Genomic DNA, 25,230 nt, shown 5'->3' with positions numbered 1-25,230 from the left:
TTTTTATTTTCATTCTTCGACTTTCCCGGACAGACGCCCCGAAGGATCGACGATAAATGTATTTATAAATTATAATAATATATACTCGTATTAGAGCTATTATAGTTATTTATATTAGATGGTGCGTTAAAACGAGTACATTTGATATCCCTCATCGTTATTAGAGGTACAATGATTATAATATATTACCTACAGTCCTTGAGAGTCTCACGAAATTAAAAATTTCAACACAAACGCTTAATGTAGTATATATATTAAATATATATTTATATACATAAATAAATTAATAGAACCAAGAAAGGTTCAATTTTTACCGTAAATTATATTGTAATACTGAATTAAAAGCATTGAAAGCACGCCGTTTGGGAGGCGTAAATGACAAATATATTATTAATTGTTCGTTTATTTCGAACAGTGTGTTCTACCGAAAATATAATATATGTATATATTATATACACTAGCTGCAGTTTAACTCGACTTGGCCCGGGAAAAAATAAACAAAACTGTTGAGTTAAATGTTTTTATAGAAATATTTTACTTGGCATAGTTTTTGATTAAAATAATGTTTATGTGTTGCAAGTTGCAACTACAGACACTTAGTAGCAAATCTGTACCCTGAATTCGTTTTAATATATATTATATTTTTATGCCTTTAACTAATAAAACAAAAATAAAATATGGCGCTAATGACGTTATCATAAAAAGCCTACTATATGCCAATACATTATTCTTACCTTAAATTTGATAATAAACCTATTCACTAAAATATTAAATTAACAGATGGAAAGGGATTCTTATGAATGGAAAATTTACCCACGCTATGCGTTAATATTCCTTTTAATTTATCTTATACATTTTAAAGATTGATTCAAAATATTAAAATCACAGATTACAATTTAAACGTGTTTATAATTTTCCATTACTTATAAGCTTATAACTTATAGGTTTATAACTTATAAGTAATACTAATACTAATTAAAAATTAGAATATTATTATAAGCTCAATTTTATTGCTAGCACGCCGTAAACCAGTTACCAGTACCTTATAAGTTATAGGTGATAACTAAATTTAGTTATGCTCGCTATTACGTCATCCAATCAATGGAATAAAAACATATTTTCTTGTTAAAAATAATGATACACCAATTTTTCATTGATTTAAAAATTCGACTAGAACAGTCATTAGAAATGACAGTGATAAATTATTATAATAATTATTTAATATTACTAATATGGCGAAGGAAGAGAGTAACTTTCGTTAGTCTCTTATTATAGCCTTTTTCTCTTATACATAATATTATATTCTCTTAATATTTTCTATTTGAAATATTCGCTATAAAGATTAAAAAAAATATGGAGCTCAAACATTCAATTATTCGTTTGAATACACACACAAACACACATATATATAAGTGGATATGCTTTAGGCCCTATGGTGCACAATTATTAACGATTTGTATAAATAGCCGATGCAGCTTTACATACTATATAAGTATAGTTGGTGTATATTGCCGTAGGAAGTGAATACAACTTCTCACAAACGAAAATCACCGCAGGCATTACTGCCATTACTATAATGTAACTCGTTCTGATCGATTATTGTTTTTTATACTTTTATCCGAAATTAATATTATTATCAATCGAAAACTGTTAATGCGTATAATATGATAACTATATTATGTATACACTGAGCATATAAATATAGGCGTAAATAGGAGGAGGAGGAGGAGGAGGAGGAGCTTAAGGGGGCTTAGCCTCCCCTAATATTTCTTAACTCAATCTCGGAAGTATAATAAATTATGTTAATATGTGTTATTTGATATTTTTAGCCCGCAGATTTTTAACCATGTTAAGCCTATGTATACAGTATACATAATACATATATGTAAGTACCTATTAAAATGTACAATTATAGAGATTACCAAGTAATAAATATATATAAAAAATGTCGAAAAACTTAGGAACTTTTTATTTACATTACTGATTACCGTTTATATAACGTTATTATAATTAATAATTATATTACAATATTTAATGTTTCAAATTATTGTCCATGATAAATGATTATATACCATATTGAGATAAACTCTTTCAATTAATTCTTATAAATATATTATGTTGCACTGAAATGCAATTTTTTAATTAATAACTTTCGTTTTTAATTTGTTAATAAGGTTGGACAAGACGTTTGAGAGTACACAATCAAATCAGATTTTAATAGTTTCATCGTAAAGGCGCAAAGCAAAGCTATTTAAAAAGAAGACATCAAAATATTTGTGGCTTTGGTCGGGCATTTTACGTCATTATATCGATAGTAGGTACCCACCAGCAGCCACGTCGTAACGTGATAAACGAGTCTATAGTTTTATAAAACTATTGTAACAATAATATTATTATATTATTAATATTGTTGAACGTTGTTCAATTCGAAAACGCTTAGGCATGTATATAATATACGTGTAGGTATTGGAAATAGGTAAACATTTATCGGTAGTAAATAATTTTGCAGTAAAGTGTTGTGAAAACTCGTTTTGCGCTACTCGCGTGTGGCATTTATTTACCGCATTTAATCCCGTAATTAGTCTGTGCATTATGCGAGTACAAGAAATTAGCATAAGGTATAGGATTTTGAAATTGTACAACTGCACTATGCAAGGACGCGACGATAAAACGATATTATTTATAGCCAGCATGTACAATTTAATCTAATATCGCAATTGGTACTACATTTTCTTGGCCCAGTAAAAACGCACACTATTGAATTTATTTATTTTTAAAAAGTACGTCTGGCAGAGCAGTATGGTTACAACTACAAATATCAATGACAGATTTTTTTTTTTATTTATTCTCAAGTAAGAAATATTAATAAAAACAGAAATGGAAAAAATGCAATATACTATAGGTACACGTATAGTGTTAAGAATAAGAGAAAGATGGTTCTGCTTTGGCAATCCGCATTTTTTATCCGCAATTTTTATTCCTTGTAAGGTACGATCAGTAGCATGGTTTGTACTTTGTGGCGCACATCCGAACGAAAATAATAACGAAAAAGAAGGTATAGCCACTTTAAAATTAATGCTACGAAGGAGACGTGGATTCTATTTTAACCTTAAGAAAAATTTACTAAGAAAACCTAAATTTGCTTGAACTCTTCTGCATTGGCTAGCGAGGACAATAATTACAGAAAAGCAAGAACACGAATAGAAGCGATCATGTGGCAAGTTATCTATTTTATATAATGTATATGATATAGGTACACTCAGTAAATGATAAGAATTTACGTTGTACATGGTCTATAACATAACTACCTATATAGTTAATGGTATGTGGGTATGTGGATCCACCCACAGTGCAGATACATGTTCCAAAACAGAACGTTCTAGGGCACGGTAAAAAAAGAGACTTAATCGGTGTTCGTTTATACTGGACACAGACACGCCTAAAAAAATAGAGAATTTTTATTGCCTTACACAACAAGGTGCTTCTGTTTTATGTGAATGGAATGTTAATTTTATACAAAAAAAAAACTATGCCTATAGGTCACTGATCACGTTTCCTGCGCTTTTGAACTTAGATGCACTGATGATAATATGATATCTGATAAATAATACCATACAATATTATATCATTATTATATATGTTTATATCGTACATGTATTTAAGTTTATACTGAATTATACTTAATAGGTGTCTTTACACTCCACCGTGTCGTGCATGATTTTGTTGTGTTGTTTATTTGATATTTTGATCACATTATCTTGGTAGGCATATTTAGAACCGGGTCAGAGATTGGCCAGTGTCACCTTTGATATTTTCAAAATTGTATTAGTATATAGTAACAATTTGACAACCATTTGACTGCGACCGTCGAGACTGGACGTCAACGATTTGAATATTTTTCAACTCAACACTATAACTGCAATCGTCCTCCTAAAAAAGATAGAGCAACACCATTCGGTGACACAATCTATTAATACTAGTGTGTCTCGTACGAATCACAATAAAACACGGGCGCAATAAAATCTGTGGTTATCTATCTATGTAATTTATAGTAAGCGCGTATACCTACCTGCGGTGAGTGCATCTATATAATATAATACCTTATAGTTTATACCTGTATAATATTTGAATATTTGGCGTTTCCACCGACGCGGTCCGCAGACGAGATCGTGTCTTATCGCGCGTCTCCCGTCGCGTTGCGCAACGATATATTATTATTATTTTAATATTATATAGATAGGTCGTAAAACAACTACAACTGCAGCTGCGCTCGGTTAGCTTCAATTTGTATTTCACTTTCATTCGGATTCGCAAGCGCTACATAATACTCAGCTGTTATTGTTGTTATATATATGTCACACTGCCACCTACCTGTAGCAGTGTAAAAACATGAAGTACTATCGTATCGCAACTACTGTACTAAATTATTATCGTATCGTAGGCGTATATCTACGGTCATCGGTCGGTAAGTATATATTATACATTCGTGAATCGTGATTTTTAAGCGTACATAATAATCTATATTTATGTATGTACCTATATACTGATGAAACCGGGCGGCGTTTGGTCGCTAGGTTTTACTTTTCTGTAAACGGCAATACCTAACCATAAAATAGTCTTTAAAATATAACATTCTCCGCGGAGTAGTGTTCCAATAGACATTTCGTAATTGTTATTGTATTTTATTTTATATTTTTTATCGGTAGGTTGCATACATCACTACATCAGCGGGCACGCCTAAATATCGAACTTATATTATATTACTGTTATTATTGTTGAGAGGAGAGCCCCGCGCTTTTGATATAAGGTAAATTATTATTATAACGGCATTCTTATAATATGATCAAACTTAAATTTAAAAACCACTAGCTTCCTCGCTCCGCTCAGAATTTAAAATTGTAAGATTATATATTTATATATGCTAATTAAAAACAACTTACAAGTGGTCGCACGCCAATTAATCTAGTGTAGATACCTTCTATAGACTCTAGTATTAAACTGGTTATTGCATAATTATGAAATTATACGAAAAAACAGTTTCACGCTGAAATAAAAACGAAACCGTGTAGATACGCGAAAAAATGGATTTCAGCACAACAATGCTCGTACTTGTGATAATGTGATATCGTAAAAACGACGAAAACGGCGTTGCACAATAAAGCTCTCTTCTTTTTATTATAAAAAGGAAACACTTTTTGGGATAATGAATGTTATCCGTGTCAAAAGAATTAAACCGTATACCTGCGCGTGTGCACCTATTATATATTATTATCATTTACTTCCGCACGATTTATACGATAGCCGATAGGTAATATTAGAATAATAATAATTATATATATAGTTATGAACCTTTAAAATATATAATAATTAGGTTTTAGCGCGTGTACGACGCATAATTTACAGTCTAAAGTCGCCGCCACAATTAAATAGATTTATTTGTAATATATTTTTTATGACGGTCTGATTAGCGATTATTGAGTCATATTATGTATAGATTTAGAAAAATAATAACAATTATCATTGCTATCCGTGCGTTAAGTCGTTATAAAAGTATCGTGCGTTGGAATAATAGATAATAATTTAGTCGTCAGTTTTGTATATAATATATTATAAACCGTGTATAATATATTATATAAATAAATAAATAAGTAGCCTGAGGTACACATCTTATTATAATAAATTTATATTTACCCACCTATGTATAATAATTATATAGGTTAACAATAACGGTTTGCATTATCTAATAGCCGTGCAACAGGTACTAAATAGTACCTAGGAAAATACTGTAATGAATTGCTATATAGTAGTACAGTACATATTATATAACCATAGTATCCAGTTGCAATGGCGTTATTGTTGCCGTTTAGTTTACTCCCGAATATTGGCGATGGTTTTTTGTTATATATTTTGATAAGCACTATCATCGTGGATCCCTCGACATTCGACACGATCAACCGATCACCAGTAAATATAACATATGCATGGCTTCTAAAATGGCTCTTATTCCAGACTGCAGTCGATCTGACGATCTCATATATATCCGATTACACGAGAAATATACCGAAGCGTTGAAAGGATGTATACCTAAACCATCTATACCTGGTTGGTGTAGTTGGTGTGGTTCAATAAATGTCAGAGCTTCCCGACATTTTTTTAGTTGCGCGCCTAATATTATTTTATACCGTGGATCAGTAGCGCCTACCATATCTACCTGATATAACAGACAAAACTGTTCAAAATAATAAATCGGTAAAATATTGTGACATGATCTTCAATGTATATCTGTATTTTAAATTATTTCCTGGTCTTCCGGGTACCACAGTATGACTAGGTAGTATGAAAACCTCAAAACTCTGATACCATTGATTTCGGACGGCTAGGTGGTGGGGTGGAGGGACAAACGCTCTGGGTGGTGCTTATTTCTATACATATATTATAATGTATAGACGTATATAATAACTGCGTTTATTACATTATTATAATTATTAGTTTATAAAATATATTAATAGAATAGAATATAATTTATATTATTATTGATTTTAATTAATAATTATTATTTTATCATCATGATGATCCGAGGTTATTTTCCAATCGTAAGAAATTATAATATAGTTCTTATACTATTGAAATACGTTATACCTACTTAGTTATTATTTATTTCTATGTTTTATTAGTATTCATATGGGGCATTGATTGCTATTACGGTGTTTCTATTGTAGATCTATAGGTAATAACTTGTTTTTCCTTTTTCATTAGATGAAGACATTAAATTTTTATTTTTTAATGTTTAACAATCACAAAAGTTGACATATTGAATGAGAAGTGGCGACAAAATACAACACCGAGGCGTGAAAATGTTTAATTATTTGCCCCTGATATAGAGATACGAGCTTATACATTTCGCGTGCACCTGCATTTTTCACGTTTGTATATTTTATAAGCGCATATGCATCTAAAATATGTATAACAACTCTTTCGCGTAATTTACCACTTTCGACACATAGGTACTTGCAGTGTGCCCACGTTAAAATATAGCTGCGATAATCAAGTCGATAGTAATATGGTAATATTTATGGGTTTTGTTTATCGCACACTTATACTAGTAAAATATGGTGTATTATTGACTTATTGTATTATATAATTGCTATACGAAACCGCACCGTGGCGCAGATGTCGCCGATAGTTATATTATACGAATAAAAGAATACAATTATATATTATATTGGATAAAGGGGGAGGAATATTTTTTTAAATTTATGCGTAGGTGCCTTCACTATCTTTTTATCCGTCAAAACCATAGATTTTTGTCGATTCGCATAATATATTTGATGTATTTTACGCTTGTTTGTTTGTGCTGATTCAAGTTGCTCTGTTATTGTGTTTATTAATTATTTCTTATTCCGAGCATGCGCGTTGATATAGTTATATATTAATTATAGGTACTTACAATAGAAGTGCTGCAGGAGAAATTGTGTGCACATAAAATATATAATACCCACCGCCTACGTCATAAACCATTAACATAATAATTAAATATTCCGTTTGATCGTTTTAATTTTTCGTTAAAAAAATCCAAAAACTACATGCTTACAATATTGCTTTTTATCGAAAACATATTATTATTGTGTAAAAAGATGTATTTTTTAAAAAAGCATAATTATCTATACTGTTTTAATGGGTGTCTGGTGAAAATCCGATAATAGGGTAAGGACAACGGGCGGAAATTTATTATTAGATTGTAGGTAACGATCATCGAATTACGCATGCAAACCGGACGGGCAACGAAAAGAGAAAACCGAACCACCATCGCGATATCGTTTAATTTATAATTTTTTTTTTTCATACACACACCACGTGTCTATATAGGTACACCAGGTTGCAAGACACCGAGTCGACTTTAACAGCTGGCTTTTATATAGTCGTGTTCATATTATGATGGCGTTCGAGTAATTTTTGCAGCCATTTTAATTGTGCGGGGAGTGAAAATAACAGACTATACGCGCCATTATGATACATATAATAATATAAGTACCACGTATGCATAATATATCAAAAATAGCCACTTTAAATTTTTCTTACCCAGCTGGTAGGTGTAGGTACATGCGTGCCACACTATAGGCAAGTCCACTTTCACGTTTGTCGGTAATTTAATTATTATTGTTTAGTTTATTACCGCCTATATATAATATATAGTATATTGGTATAGTCGATATTATTATGTATATGAACAATTTCAAGATTTAAACGGTTTTATACTTTTATCGAACTTGTGGTAACTGCTATCTATTATATAGGTATACAAATTTAAAAGTATAGATATATCGCTTAATCGCATATTATATTATAGTTGTCATAAATGCAGTCTATATGGAATTCTGAAAAACACATTTTTATACACTGCAATTTTAAGTATTTATAAGTTTATAATACTATATTTTTATATGAAAACATTACAATTTTATTAGGTATCTATACTATCTACTACTATATATTAATATTATTAACCACAGTGGTTTTTAGTTACCTAAGTACTTATATAGCAATTTTTTATTCAATGTCATATGTAGCAGAAAAAGTTTCTAAATAATTGTACTTTTTATTACTTTTATAATAAGTATTTTAAGTTTAGTGTGAAATTGTATACTCATTCGTCTGTATAGACGCATGTGCCCTGAAAATGTATGAGCCATTTTTGCAAAAACATTTAGTAAACGCGATCTAGTATAATATAATTCCGGGATTGATGTTATATTACAGGTAGGTACATTATTATCTAATAATATTATTGTTTTTTGTGAGGTGTATGATGTGAAACTTATAATCTACATACACATTACGACAGAAAGAGATGGTAAAAAAACATGCTATATGCGCTCATAAGAAAGATCTTGAGAAATGCTACCCTATATAGAAACGTCCAAAAGAAAAACAAATCATAATAAATGAATAAAATAAAGACCTAAATATATGTATATACGCGTGTATTGTATGCGAAAAACTACGAATATCCCTACCTATATATATAACAAGAACTAAAAACTGGAATGGTTCGAGTACACGTTTATACATGTGGAGAGCCGAGTATACCTAATGTATTCAAAGGGGTGGTATAACTGAGTGAATAAATAAAAAAAGATCCCAGTTGGGTTATAGACCGTGGACAAGGTGAGAAGATGAAGTATAGATAAAAATAACAGTATGATAACTGATATATAGGTACCTAATATAGAAACGCAACGGTTGAACTAGCATTGGACATGGGAACGTTGTAGAGGATTGCTTGTGGTACCTCAGGTCCTGTACAAGGACCGTTATAACGAGAAGAAAAAAGAAAATGATTTTAACGTTAGGTATTGAGTTTGCAGTTTAGATGATATATTATAGTATTAATATACTTACGACTAATGATTTATTTTTGCAATCGTTAAAACAATATTATGGTACCTATAACGTCGTGACACATATGATTAAACACGTATGTATAGCGATACAATTAACGATTTGTCTCTAAGTCAATAATGTGCAATGTAATATATTATAATATACTGTTGCATATTATTATTATATATGTTGTTAACATTGTTCTCAGTCGGCCACCGTGAGAACACGCCACGGTTTGATGAGCGAAAAACTTTGCATGTACCTACCATTGTACCAGCTGCATCGCGTATAATGTAATTTTTTTTTTTTACTATCGAATAATGTGTATATATGGTACAGTGAAATAGTAACTACAATATGAGCAGTATATAAAAACGCGTCCTTGTATATATAAATTAATAAAATTAATAATTAGTATACAATTATAGCGGTTTGCCGGTTTTACAAAATATTACAGTATACCACGCGGCTATAAATAAAAATAATAATAAATCTCGTATAACCTTACATTATTCGATGGCGCTGAAGCAGTGGCGACAGTGGCGTGTGATGTATATATAGTATAGCTGCAGGCATATATCTATATATAATATATATTGGGCGCGTAGGTACTTACCTACCTACCCGTAAGTGATTTAATTTTCTCTTCGATATGTATTGCTAACGAGCATATAGCGTGGAATATGACCCACTGTTATAGTATACTATATGTATATTTGCGTCTACGTTAATTCGTCTTTAAAATTGGAGGTGTTTAATTTCTGAAAATTATTGACGATTTCAGTGTCACGTGTATATTATAGTAACATCTTGCACTTTTTTATTTAGATGAAAATGTTAAAATAAAATATGGCGTACGGTAATAAGTGTATAGGGAAAATGAAAGAAAAAATTAAGTGCAGCTGCTTAGTGAAATAACCGGTTGGGTTGTTGGGTTTCGAATAATAAGAAGAAAAAAACAGCACGTAGGAAGTGCGGTTACGCACCGCCAATCCTGCTGTAGGTTATAGGTATTTTATAGTATATATATATATATATACTATATACACTACGTCACAGCAGCAGGACACAGTTTATATACCTATACAGGCTACGGCGATTATGCCATTTTATAAAATATATACATATTTTACAGGCAAAAACAACAAACTTGGAAATGAAAATATTTAATCATCTAGCTGCTATGAAAATTAGTAATAAAAATTATCGTATAATTATGTTATAACCTTATGTAACCTATACACCCGCGCTGCAGTAAGAACTATATTATATTGTATTCGACATTATCGGTGTATTCGAAGGTAGGTAGGTACTATATATTATGAGGTTTTAAATCAGTCATTTTTTTTTTAGAGAATACCTACCTACGTAAATTTAACAAATTATAAAACATGCCTATAATTAAATGCACTTTCAATTGGTGGTCACATAGTTTTATACTTAACAAGTATATCATCGTTGAATTTTCATTACATAACCATATGGCATATAATATATTATATAGTTATATTAGTTATGAATTATATGAATAAGAAATGATAACTCAATTCGACAATTGTATAATTGTTATATAATTGTTCGAAATAACATATAATATTATACGCCTATACGAATTCGTGGTTAAAATAATATCGATTCAATGATATAATAATGATCACAAAATCGCGACGCATAAACATTACACTATACAAAATGATGGTAATAAGTAATAACTAATCACAGTCTGGTTAGTAAATATAGAATATATGATCTAGTATTGAACGATATAACAGTACTAAACCATGTTAGTGGGATAATAACAACAACGACAGTAATAAATAAATAATGATAATAATGTCACTAGATATTATTATAACCGCGGTTTTATAATATGGTAATCACATAACTGTTTATGTTCCATTGAAGATTTACAATACCACAACTAGTAAATTGAACTGAATGGTTCACTATATATATATATATATATAATATATATATAGGTAAGCCAAGTATTCTAACGATCTTTGTATTTTAATAAGATTATTAGGATTTGATATTAAAAATTTGTCGTGCGAAAAACTAGTTTCCGGGCGTTAAAGTCTTTTTGATCATTGAATCACGACACAGCTGTGTTGCTGCGGTTTGATATAGCGGTACCTATAACACGTGTAATACAATACGCTTATAATAATATTTATGTTATAATCATTAAATGTAGGTAAGTTTTTTTCTTTCTAAATGATTACTTAACAGTTAATTCACGCATAAACGTATATTATATAGTTATAATATTAGTGTAAATTATTTCAAAATCGTTGATATATCCTACTGCACTGCAGGGTGTATCTGGAAAATTTGACAATTTTGTAGAACGATTTAAATCAAAATAATATATATTATATATCATTAAATCCTCCAGATACACCTCTAATATTATATTATATTATACACTGAACCGTTATGAATTCACTGGAATTTATTAGACCTTCGAATCAATTGTTTACACTGCATATCGTGCGTCTATATAATATATATTGTATATATATAGGTATAGTATTGGCGAATTTAAAAATCATTTTATTTAAAACTGTAGTAGGTACCTATAATAATATAATATGGCAACGAGGTCACGATCGTCTGTCCAAGGCGTCGCGCCGGTCCTGTTTAACAATATTTGCTTTCTCGGTTTTTTCTTCTTCTCTCGACGAAGTCCTCTATTGTCCGGTTTGTCGCGTTTTCGTAGATGGCAGTAATATATGGCGCTTAACGACCTATAACATTTGGCTGCGGACAAAACCAAATAATGCAGTCATATTGAACAATATATAACAAGTATATTATGTGGACCGATTTTAAGTGCGAACGTCGAATATTATGACCGCACGTTTACGGCGATGATAATAATAACAATATACAGGTATAGTACATGCGACAGTATCTGCAGCCGCCGTCGTGAGCTTGTGTGTGCCTATACATAAAAAAAGATTTAGAACGGTTTAGAGAGGTAGAATGGTTTTTTTTGGGAGTGCGGGGGACAAAGCCCGCGCGTCCTTGCACTAACCGTTGTGTTCGAATGAGGGGTATGATAAAATATGAATTATCATTGAGTATATTATAAACGATGTCGTGATGCATAACAACATTGAAACGAAAACAATATATTATGACATTATAAACTATAACGTATAAGGGGAAGAAATGGACACGTTTATCGCGCCAACACCTATAGACATATAGTGTGGTATCTATAGAGTGGTGCATTTTGGATTTTTCAAATTATGGGGGGTAATCACGTAGGACTTTTTAGTATTTGACTTAACGCAGTTGTATATGGGTACATATAACAAATGATGAACGCGAAAATCCGTGAACCTGATCAACGGAAATAGCAAGCTAATATATATGGATAAAAAAAAATTTTCAGACATTTTAGCTGGATTTACCGATATGATAATGTAAGATATTACAATAGGCAGGTACTTCATAGTATGGGTGTGGTGTAGTTTTTAAAGGGAATCATATTTATATCGGTGTTCGGTGGGTGAAATATATTATATTTATTATGTGAACGAATAAATTAGAGAGATGATCCACACAGAGTGAAACGTATAAAATGTGTGTGTGTATTATATATTTTGTGTGATGGCCCGACGCGTCAAACTTTCCTAGCGCATAATATTATATTGTTATAATATGTTATGTGTTTAATGTTTATAGGTCGCAGACTATATAATAAGGTCGTTAAAACTTATAACAAACACTGAAATCATCCGTTTTAATTATTACAAGAAAAAAAACACCGTTTGATTTTCAATGCCGCAAATTTTATTACATATATTATATAGTTGTTATTACTTGTTGTCTTGTTCACAATACGGCGAATTGTGGATTTTCGGAACAGGCGCGCATAAAACATAATGTGCCTACCTGTTGTATATTAGAACCAGAACACATACATTTATAGGAACATAATATATACGTGTAGTGAGATTGCGAGAACAATAGAAATAGTATATTACATATTGTTATGTATATAAGATAACAATTAACAATCTGCGGCAGTTCGCATGAAGAATTGTTGTGAAACACGCGCCGTCTCTATAGGTACATCGTAGCGGTATCAAACGCGTACCTATGTTTGTTTAATTGCACAAATACGACGATATAATGTTTGAGGTATTGTATAATTTATACATTCATCTGATGAAAAACTTGGGTACTTAAAGAAATTATGTCCGAATAAATTTTGTATACATAGGTAATACAGGTTAGGATAACACTTGGACGGTATAGTAGTCGTGTGACGAAATATTAAATAAATTAATGTGCAATTTGAATAACCAGCCAACCAGCGGATTATTAGATTGGTATAAATGAATAATTAGTTATAATTACCTGTAACTATAGGGCCCGGATTTCAATGCAAAGTGCATTTTTTTTTTTTCGTGATCATAGACAATGCTTTCCAAGTACATAATTTGTTTCATGAAACAAATACATATAAACGGTGAAACTTTTAATTTGTATTTGGTTGTATATTTGGATGTTTTTTTAATTTTCCGAGCATTTTTCAGCAGTTTTCGGTCATTTTGTTAGTTTGCATATATATTTGTATATCTTACGACTTCAGTAGCAGATAGTGTTCGCCTTCAATTGGGGGGGGAGGCAATATCTTTTTGATCCAAAAATACTCTTAACTATTTACCCATCTAGGCCCATACAGAGGGAAAAACATGTATCCAATAGTAAAATATTGGTAGGCCGTGATTATAATTTATAAACACACTGTACTACTATAATCAAATTTTCATCAAATTTCAGTTTTTTTAATAAATGCTTAGTTAATTATTTGAAATGTATTATTTATTTTAATTATTTAGGTGTAATTAATAAAATTATTGCATTAAAAAAATTATTTTACATGTCAATTCTTAAGGATGTATTGCGGTAAAATACATGTATTGTGAACATTTTTAGAGCCATTTGTTAGAGCATTTTTTGACGGTTTTTAGAGCATTTAAATCTTTTTTTTCGCAGTGATTATTCTACTTACGTAAATGGTGTTTCAATCATAAAATTTGTTTTATTGAATAAAAACTGATTTCATTTAAATAATAAAATGCCTTTTAGTTTTGTACTTGAGCAATATAACTTAAAAATAGAAATAAGATTTTAATAAATAATTATTGTAGGTATATGATTTTTTTTTAATTTTAAATTATTTTTTCAAAGAACACTGGTCAGGTCTTAAAAAATCTAAATACATTCTCGTTTTACAAAAACTAGAATAATCTTGTTGCCCCCATGGGCTTCGGGAGTGTTTGAAATATAAATACTAAGCTTTTGCATCTCAAGCGACAATACTCAGTATTAATTTTACCGTTGTACAGCAGACACACATCGTGAATAATTTTTATAACCGGCAAGTGTAAAAATTACAACTCGCCTACGTTTCGTTTGATATTTTGACGGCAGAATCTATATTTTCAAAACAATAAGATTTCGATTACCGCAGAATTTTCCAATATTGTCAACATCCATTCTGAATCGAACGCCGTTTAGACTGATTCCCCGTCTGCGGCCGAGTCGTCAGTAATTATGACACCCGCGACCCCACGAGTTGGCGACGTCGAAACTCTGTCATGTGCAGTCTCGTCGACTGCACCACCGGTTCGTCCTGTCGAAGACGACACGTGGGAGTCAGAAGGCTTGATTCAGAACGTAGAAGCAGAGGTGGTACGGTTTGGCGGTGATGCCACGGATTCTATAGACGTATCGTAAAAAGCGACAGACGACGATACGGCCTGCAGTCTCCTGGACACGGTGACCAAGGGCGGCAGTGGGGACGAAACCCTCGCCAGTAATCGTCGTCCGTCCAAGACGTCGCTCGCTTTGGAGCTGAGTCAAGAGATTAGCTCTGCGAATGATTTGTTACGATGTTATGGACGTAGGCCGTGATGATGTACAGAGTTTGTAACGCAGTTTTATATGGACCGTTTGGGCATCGGCCTTTGAACGTTACAGAATAATCTGTAAATAACCTGTAAATAGAGGCTCTCTACCTGTAAATATAACTGTAAATTACAAGATGGAATACTGTCATAATCATATGTATAGATTTATATAAATAAACGTTTTTTGTCATGTTATTTAGTTGGTTTTTATTTTATAGCTATTACAATTACAGTATAATATAGTAAAATTAATTTAGGTACGCGGCTTGTGGAAGTATTGTGTCTATACTGTACCTATACTTTTGATTTTTTTGTAACCAATGTAAACATTTTATGAGGAGACTTGCATTAAATTTTCAAGTATTTTGACTAAAGAATAAAAAATGTTAACATTCTATAGTGTATCGAAAAAACCAAGAACACTGGTCACTTCTCATGTGAAAAACGATATATTATGTACCTAATTAAGTTATTCGTGGATTTTTAATTCTCCAAATTGCTTAATAGTTATATATTATTATCTAGATTGTTCTATTTTAGAATATGGTCTTGGAATTAAATCTTACGACTTTGTCTTTTATAGGGGGGGGGGGGGGAAATATCTTTTTGATCCAAATATACTTTTAACTACGGTTTTTAGAGCATTTAAATCCGGGCCCTAATTATTATCACAAACTTTGCGAAAAAATATACCCACAAACGTCATCAAAAAATATACTGTTTCTAAATAAAATTCCAAAATAAAACCCATCAATCGGAAAATTTTTTATTGCTTATCTTTCGGCATTGTTAGTCAAGTGATTACGAACACAGACACTGTACAACTTAACGCATCGCGGTCGTAACTTTCAATTAATTGGGATCAAATAGGAGGTAAAAGAATTCAATAAACGATAAGTGCGATAGTGGTATTTTAAGTATAGAAATTTGTTGTTTAAGAAAACACAGTGTATAGAGACCCGACCATCCGGGTATTGATAAGCACTACTTTAAGCGCAACGACGAGTGCCGCAAAACGTGTTATCACTGCACATACTATACAACATTTCTTAACCCTGTGACCCACTTGGGGAGGTGTTGCATAGCAAATCGGGGGATATTTTCGTTTTTAATAGTCCGAGCGAGCGCAGCGAGCGAGTGACCCCGCTCGGTGACTCGGTGCAACAAAAAAATGCAATTTTCTTAACCCTGTGACCCACTTGGGGAGGTGTTGCATAGCAAATCGGGGGATGTTCAGTCAAAAATACTTTTAATAGTTAATATATAATATAACAAGTCCCGGCGCATGCGCAGTATGTACCCGGATGGTCGGGTCTCTTATCAATACCCGGATGGTCGGGTCACAGCGTTAAGAAAATTATTATAAAATTATCGTTACAAAATCCTGTCTGTAATATACCTTGAGATTATGGCTGTAGGTATAGAGTATTTTATTTTTAATAATTTATCACGTAAACATATAATAATATAAATGTGTTTATTTAATTAAAAAAATTGATTTTTCTCATAAACTATTCAAAATGTGTAAACCAAATTTAAAATATGCAAAACAAACCATTATTGAAAAACGCACTAATTTAAAAAATATGTATCTATATGCTAGAAAATGGTATTAATAAATAGCCACATATATATATATATATATACATAGGTAGCAATCGATCGTTTATAATCGCCCGATGAATGCGAAGAAACTAAGAAAGTGATATTTTTTTTCGTTCACACTACACAAAACCCGCTCGACGGCATTTCGATAGAAAATTGCGTTTGGGTATTTCGAAATAATATATCAAGTCCGATATCTCCGGCGTAGTCGCCATGACGTGCAGTCGACGATGTGGTGGTGACTTTCGTCTTCGTTTCTCGTTCGGCGGCGCGCCTGCACCGAGTCGGAGCTCGCGGACAGACTTAAGGGAAAGCGGTCCTCGCAAAGAACACAATACAATAATAATATAATATTGCAAATCCACTTTTGCCGCGGGGCTATGGATTTAATAACATTGTAATTGTATGGGTACGCGGGGTGTCTCGGACCAAGTTCGAGAGTATAGTATGCGGTAGGGGTTTCACTACGGTTTGTATATTAGTGGGCTGCAACATTTTACGCTGTCGTAATGTATAATTAAAAATGCACACAGGTATTTATAGGTATAGGTACCAATTAAATATTGTTATAAATGGTTTTTTTTTTCGCGATTGATTTCGAGTAAGTAAGTACGTGGGGCCGTGTTCCGGGCAAAGTTCGAGAATCAGTACGACAGCTGACGTCGACAGCTTTCGCAGTGTTAATCTTTTTTAGTTTTTTCCCTGAGCTGCAACATTTTACGTGGCGAATGTCGGAGTATAATTACTGTATACATACATAGGTACTATCACTACTGCAGAGATACTATTAATTGTATTTTGTTTCGTTACTTTAACGTATAGATACAGAGCGTCAGAGCGTATACATACTCGAATATCACGTGTTATATTACTTATCATGAAATATAATCGTAATACTCGTTTGTAATCTGACATATCCGAAAATATCCGATTTCGTTATAAGCGCAACACGGAGATCAGTGCAGCGGAACTTTGAGAAATAATTATACGTTTCTAATTTCTACATATGCTTCTGCCTTTATACGTAGGTATTTATGTATACCGGCATACCGACATTATACATACCTATATATTATATTATGCTTAATCAATCGATTTGCTTCATTAGCGTCTATACTTATTAAAATATTATTATAGACCATAGTTGAATATCAATTTCGAATCCATACAGCGCTATATAATAATCTATACATTTTCCATTGACGATTTAAGACCATTATTTTCGTATCGATTCAATCATTTTACACACAGGGTGACGTCAATTATATTGACTTGTTGTAGGTATAACGTAACAGAATGTTCAAATTAAACACGGTTCTAGATGTATTCATCATCGCTGTAGGCGATCGTTCAGGGATATTATAGGATTATATTAAATACTTTTGTGCGTGACGCGAAATAACAAAACGCATCGGACAGTATAATAATATATTGCACCCATAGAAATTATAATAAGTGCTTATACGCGTATTACAACGGTCGCGATAACTACAAAATAGGGTACCTATGTTATAATATTATATCATATTGTATTTCACAACAAGTAGTTAGTATTTTCGAGTTGCCGTCCGTTGTATTATGTATTGAGTATATTATTATACACCATGTTTATTGTTTAGATGCGAATAGGAAACAATAATATACCTCTAATTATGTATGTGTTCGTATTATTTTCACAGGTGGTCCGTTTTTAACCGGCCACAGTAATCGTCATTTGTCTCAGTAAATTATTGTGGTTTTAAATTTCAAAAAAAAACGGTTTTCGTTATATTTTAGTAACATAATATACATGTGCCTATATTCGAATAAAATTAGTATTTATGTAAAATGGTATAAAATTATAATCACTCAACTTTAATGCTTTAAATTCAAAAGAATACTTTTTTAAAAATTGTTATAATATATTTATTTTTTTATTGAACAATATGTATATTTACAGGTTGTACAATGGGTAAATTTGATGAGAATTTATTGAAAGGAAGTGGAAGTCGCCCACTGACGGTATCCCATGAAAAAGTTTTTAGGTAGAGAGCAGGTCCCTATACCAGTTCATTTTAAGGTGCTTGGGTGGATTACCTGGAATTTGCTTGAATGAAAGATGCGTGTAATAGAATTTGAGTGAGAACTGTAAGTTTTGTGTGTTTTTATGTGGCTGAGCATAACAAAATAGTTTAAGGAGTCGTTGGTGATATACCTGCAGGGAGGACCTGATAATAATCGTATAGACTGGAATGCCTGTATTGTTCTAGTGTTTGAAATTTAGGGTTTGGCTGAACCCCAAAGTTGGATGCCATACTACCATTGTACTCCATGAGGTTTAGAAGATCCATGTATATATTGTTCTTTTAGTTTTTAAGGAGAGCTTACTAGCTTAGAACAGAGTAAGGGCCTAAGAAGACGAAGACATTGTAAAATATATAAATATATATCAGGTTACTGTAGGTAATTCATAAATATGTAAAGATGTATAATATATGTAAGATATGTAAATATGTAAAGTGTCGTATTGTCTTTATATCTATATCCAGGTACCGGCTTATAAACAAGTTCTCTGTCAAACTTTTCTGGAAAAAACAAAAAAATTACAGTGTATCGAACTGGTTAAATATTGATCACCCTTTTATAAATACTTGTATTATACTTGTTATACACTTATACCAAATATTAGGTACCTACTAAGATATTTCTTTTATCGGACGTCTTCTGCATAATATTTGTAATCGAGAGATCCCACACGCGCCGTGTCTATATATTATATTTTATTATGATATATACTATATTATGTGTATAGTACATGCACATTATCTAAATAACTAGAAAACCTGTCGCGACGTGGATGACCGTTCGAATGATTCATATTATTGTTATTATATTATTATTATGCACTATATAGAGTATAGAGGCGTCTATAATATTTACCTATGCGGCTATGCACCCGTTTCTATTTGACAAGGACATTCCGCAAATGGATGTCGGTAACCTACCACATTATCTACTCGAGTGTGGACGACAACCGTGCCACCTACCTATACCTATATATATATATATATATATATATATATAATATATATAATATATATAATGAGACAATAATTTGTATTAAAAATTAAAAATTTTATGTCTATTATTTAAATGTTGTACAGTGGATTCCGCCTAATGTGGGCATCGGTTAATATTGGTATCAGCGTAATATGGAAGAAATGGTCTGGTCCCAATATTCCAATTTACCTAGCTGCAACTGACTACAAGGTTATTTCGGTTTATATGGTCAGCCACTAAATGTGGGTTATTTAATTTCCCAACGTTTCCACGTATTTAAACGGGATTGACTGAAATTTAGGTATGTAAAATATGTTTGATATTGTGTACCTATATATCTTGAAAATCGGATTTATTTCCGAAAATAAATTATTATTATTATAATACGCGTGCTAAGTATTATATTATGACGTTATTCGTGCACGACTATTAACTAGGTGATCGACGCGAATACGGGCGATCGCGATACGAATATCCGAACTATGTAATATCACAGTCGTGAGCTGGGCGTATACTGACTTGGTCGAAATAACATCAATCGAGTTCATAAAATATATAGTAAATACGCATAATATCGGTTAATCACACACCTATAAGCCAAACGGGCCGAACGCGCACACAATGCATTGATAAATGTGTACTATTATCTATAGTACAATATATTACATTATATTTATTTAAATAAAAACCGCGTGGGGTTTGGCGAAACTTTGGCAGCAACTTCGGCGCTCATATTTGTTGCATTATTATATTTGACGATTTGAAATCGTCAGAGAGCGACGTGTATTATATGCGGCCGAATACATAGATTCAACTGCGTATAATAGGGTAGGTACACCTTTTTAAATCACATTATATTCATTATTAAATTACAGATTTAATAATTATCCGCAAGTACGTCGTATAATACGTATACCTTACGCCCACGCGTCGATAACCATAAAATATAAATTTTTACCATATGATATTATAAGCGTAGGTATGGATCGTATAGTCGACGGACACGGCCGCGGCGGGATCAATATATAAATACAATAATAATAAAAAGTCGACCGTCGGTTACATATTATACGCATTTTATCCGTTTAAATCCGATTAAAAACAACGACTAGAATTTTCACTTTTCGTAGGTAGATAAACTCGTATATTATTATTGTTATTATTGCTATATACACATAAGACATAAGTATATTATATAGAAACTGGCCATTATTCGCAACGCTTCAGCGATGACGGGCATACCTGTTATAATTCATAATGTCTCGACTTAACAATACAATATAATATGACTATCGTATTGTATCGGACGCTTTTGTACAAAAGAGATTAATAACAATAATATACCTAATATTAATTGTTGCTCCGCGGTTAAGTGGCGTTTATACCCGCTTTTTAAAAGCAATTCATTATACAGTTTGATTTCCATAATCTGAATCAAAATATTTTTGTAAAATATGATGACGTACTCACTACCCTCATAGCTTCATACAAATATCGATAAATTAACGAATAATAAATTATCACTTATTAAATAAAAATAATATTTCAAATTTATGTATAGTTATGCTCACAAATAAAAAACTAGCGCCTAAATATAATTATAGATATGATATTAATTATTCGTAGACATTTTTATGAAAATATTTTGCATCAGTTGTAGATTTTTAAATTAACAACCTATATAATATGTGGTTGTCAATGCTGTCATTAAATCAGAAACCACCAAATATTTTGTTATAAGAAAAAAAGATTTTTTTTTTTGTCAAAAAACTTGATATTTGACCGAAATTAGGTAGGCAGGTACTACATTATACGAGAGTACGTTAAACGTCAAAATAATCCACCAATAACCATAACACAACTAATTTCCCTATAATTCACCGGAGATTATATACGATTGATGCAATTTACGCGCCGCATTAAGATAAACAAAAAAAATCCTATACCTACCTACGCAGTCTAGGGCCTATAAAATATTATATCCTATAAATATACCTATAAAATCATCTAAAGAATCTGCTTTCAAATGTCCGATTTCAATAACCGATCCCGGCAGTGATTTCGACGATCACATTTTATGATCATAGTATAATTCATAACTATTTCAATGAAGAAAGTAATTGCGGATAACGACGACACAAATGTTCAAATTCGTTCGTGCGACAATAAAATCGCTACCGAAAAATAGTTAAATAGGTACCTATTATAAATAATTATAATACCTATGTATACTGTATAATGTATATGTATATAGGTACACTAACGACTACGATTATGATATTATATGCTCTAAAGTATTATGTATAGAGGTACAATGGCAGACTCCGAGACAGTGTATAATATTATAATTATAAAGACGACGTGACAATGTGCGTACAACATCATCTACGTGTATAATATTATAATATATATAAATATAATAATATGAAGTATTATAGGTACCTACCTACCTTCTATTAGAGTGCAGCGTGCGGTTAATTGTCGTATATATTATACAAAACGTGCTTCAGATTTAAACGCTTGCGCTGTCGTGGGTTCCGTCCCGTTTAAAAAATTAAATCGTTTCATTCAAAATTATTAGACGCAACTATGGTATATTATCATGCAATATAATATCATGTCGTCTTGTTTATATTCGACGTACAATAGGCGAATATTATAATAATGGTTACCCGACGACCTCCGCGCACAGCTGAGTTCACGTGTAAAGAAAATCTGAGTGATCTGACATACTATATTTAAATGTAAGGTTGTCATCGAATCCTTTGGGATACACTACCACCTACCCCTAAAAAAAATAGTAAGATACAATAAAGCCATTAATCTCCCCCCGATTAATATGCGTATACCGTATGATATATGCGATTTTAACACAAACTCGTCAATAATAAACACAGTATTACCTAACGATTAATCATGAACCACTGCCACGTACAAATCCCATCTAATCCGCGCCTGTTTCCTAGAATTATGCGGGGAAATGCCAAAATATGCCATCTGAAAAAATTGCTTTTCAAAATATTACCCATAATAAAATTAAAAATTCCCCGTCATACATAATATTATCATCCAATCGAAGTTCAACAGTGGCATCGACCTGACCTGTGTTTATTGTACGGCGTGTAATCTAGGTATGTGCGCACGTGGGTGGATACTGGATGAGCCTATACGGGTACTTGGGGTTTTTCCATATGGCCCTAACTATTGGTGGCCCAAGGCCCAGGGATGAACTGTATACCAATTATAGGTATATCCTAGATACCAACCTACGTTTTTATTTTAATGAATTTCATTAAATATATTTCAAGTAGATACCTACACACTGCAATATGCACTAGGTATTTGCCAACACTGGTTATTTAATAATTGATCATTTCTTTTTTAAATTTTATTCAGGTTTATTGATTTTCAAACCGAGATGAATAGCTTTTCTACAACTAATTTTCGTAGTGTGTATACTTACCCACCGGCCACCTAGGAATACGTATCTGTGGCATTTGAGCGATTGTGTAATGTATGGCGGCTTTTTAAACGTTTTCCATGAAACAAAAAGTATACCTATATGGCTATATCCACCCTTGTTAAAATTTTTATGAGAATATTATGTTCTTAATAGTAACACGCGCGCAGTTATGAGTTGACACCAATAGATATTAGTAATATTATATTAAGCATATTGAGTATAGTTATTACTTGAAATGCGAATGTTTCAGCGAAGAGAAAAAATCCGTTCATTTGGCATACATTTATATGAATATTATATATCATATATATATACTGTCACGATCGTTATGTATTATTATTTAGAGATATATAGGTACGCGAAAAGGTAGGTCGTACATATGCTGGTGTATAGGCACGACATAACATATACAAGCACATTATAACGAGGAACAAAATTCACCGTTAAAATCGTGCAGAGATATTGAATTTGCTCAAGTATAGGTACTCACGCTATCGTCGCTACCTATCGTATATCGGATCATTGCGAAATTCGATCACCTATATTATATTAACATTATATTATATAGGTGTTACGAATTTTTTTTGCCACGTCGGTTTTAATAAAATATCGTATAGTTTTGTGCTCTTGCGAGGTTTCAACGGTAGGTATCTCATATAGGTATTATAATATTTACGCTTTTGTAAATAATATAATATAAGGTAGGTACCCTCAACAATATATCAAAACTTTATCGTGATAATATAATATGTACCTGCGCCGATCGGGAATCTGGGTTACAACGTGATATATTAATATATTTAATAGGTACCTACCTAAAAATGTAATATATGAAAACCGTATAGGTAGGTACTCGTCAGTGGCGTATATGCAAATTATTTTCACTATGGGCCAATTTATCAATAGTCAGCATAGCGCGACTAACATAGCCATAACTATACATTTATTATGGAGCTGGGTGGTTATAAATACAAATACAAAATTGCGAAATATAATTATTAATAATATTAAACAAAAATTATAATTATTATGTAAAATTCATTTTTAATTCTTTTTTAAAAAAATATTGACAATTTCATATATACATATATATTTTAATGTTATCTTATTATGAATTTAACACATAAAAGTCACCAAAGCAAGTCCTGACAATCTAACATTGCCTTGTTGATTCCTTAAAACGATTTTAATCATGGTGGAAAACTGTAAACAGTGTCTATATACATGAAATGGTTTAATTAAACCTGCAATTTCACTATGGGCTCTGGCCTAGAGGGCCTCCCCCCTATATACGCCACTGCAGTAACCATGGTACTCGTAGATATTATGAGATTAAAAAAACTATAAAAATTTCACACGTGCAGCAGCAGTTGAGCGGTGTACATATTATATTATAATAATACAATACGATATAATATTATGTTTAGCGCGTGCATAATACCGATGCACGCCTATATACGTAGGTAGGTATATATAACATGCACATTTAGATATATTAAAATAGTATACACATTCGCTCGTCGATCAGCGCGGCGTTTCTATATATACGTCTTATAATATGTGTATAATAATATATAGGTTTAGCGGTGTTCTATCGCTGCGAGAAATTTTTTTTCTCGCAGACAAAATTTAAAAAAAAAAAACACACGCGGGATTAAGACACACGTACCTATACCTACCTGTATTATACGTGTGTAATAATTACTGCGACGGTCATCGGCACGAGAAAGTAGATTAAAGTAGATTATAAGATGTGTACCAAATATCTGCTGCAGTTATATATAGGTATACTCATTATTCATAATATAA

At 31.8% G+C, this 25,230-nt stretch overlaps 1 protein-coding gene across 1 annotated transcript in view; it reads left to right on the top strand.

Moving 5' to 3' along the window:
- The window catches only part of LOC115033894 (sushi, von Willebrand factor type A, EGF and pentraxin domain-containing protein 1), a 157,622-nt gene that overhangs the window by 118,262 nt on the left and 14,130 nt on the right, over positions 1-25,230 (top strand). The gene's annotated exons all lie outside the window — the stretch shown is intronic.

Source organism: Acyrthosiphon pisum, chromosome A1 (assembly GCF_005508785.2).
Source record: "Acyrthosiphon pisum isolate AL4f chromosome A1, pea_aphid_22Mar2018_4r6ur, whole genome shotgun sequence".
Lineage (NCBI taxonomy): Eukaryota > Metazoa > Arthropoda > Insecta > Hemiptera > Aphididae > Acyrthosiphon > Acyrthosiphon pisum.
Note: the sequence above shows the minus strand (reverse complement) of the source record. Positions and strands in the feature narration are given on the sequence as shown.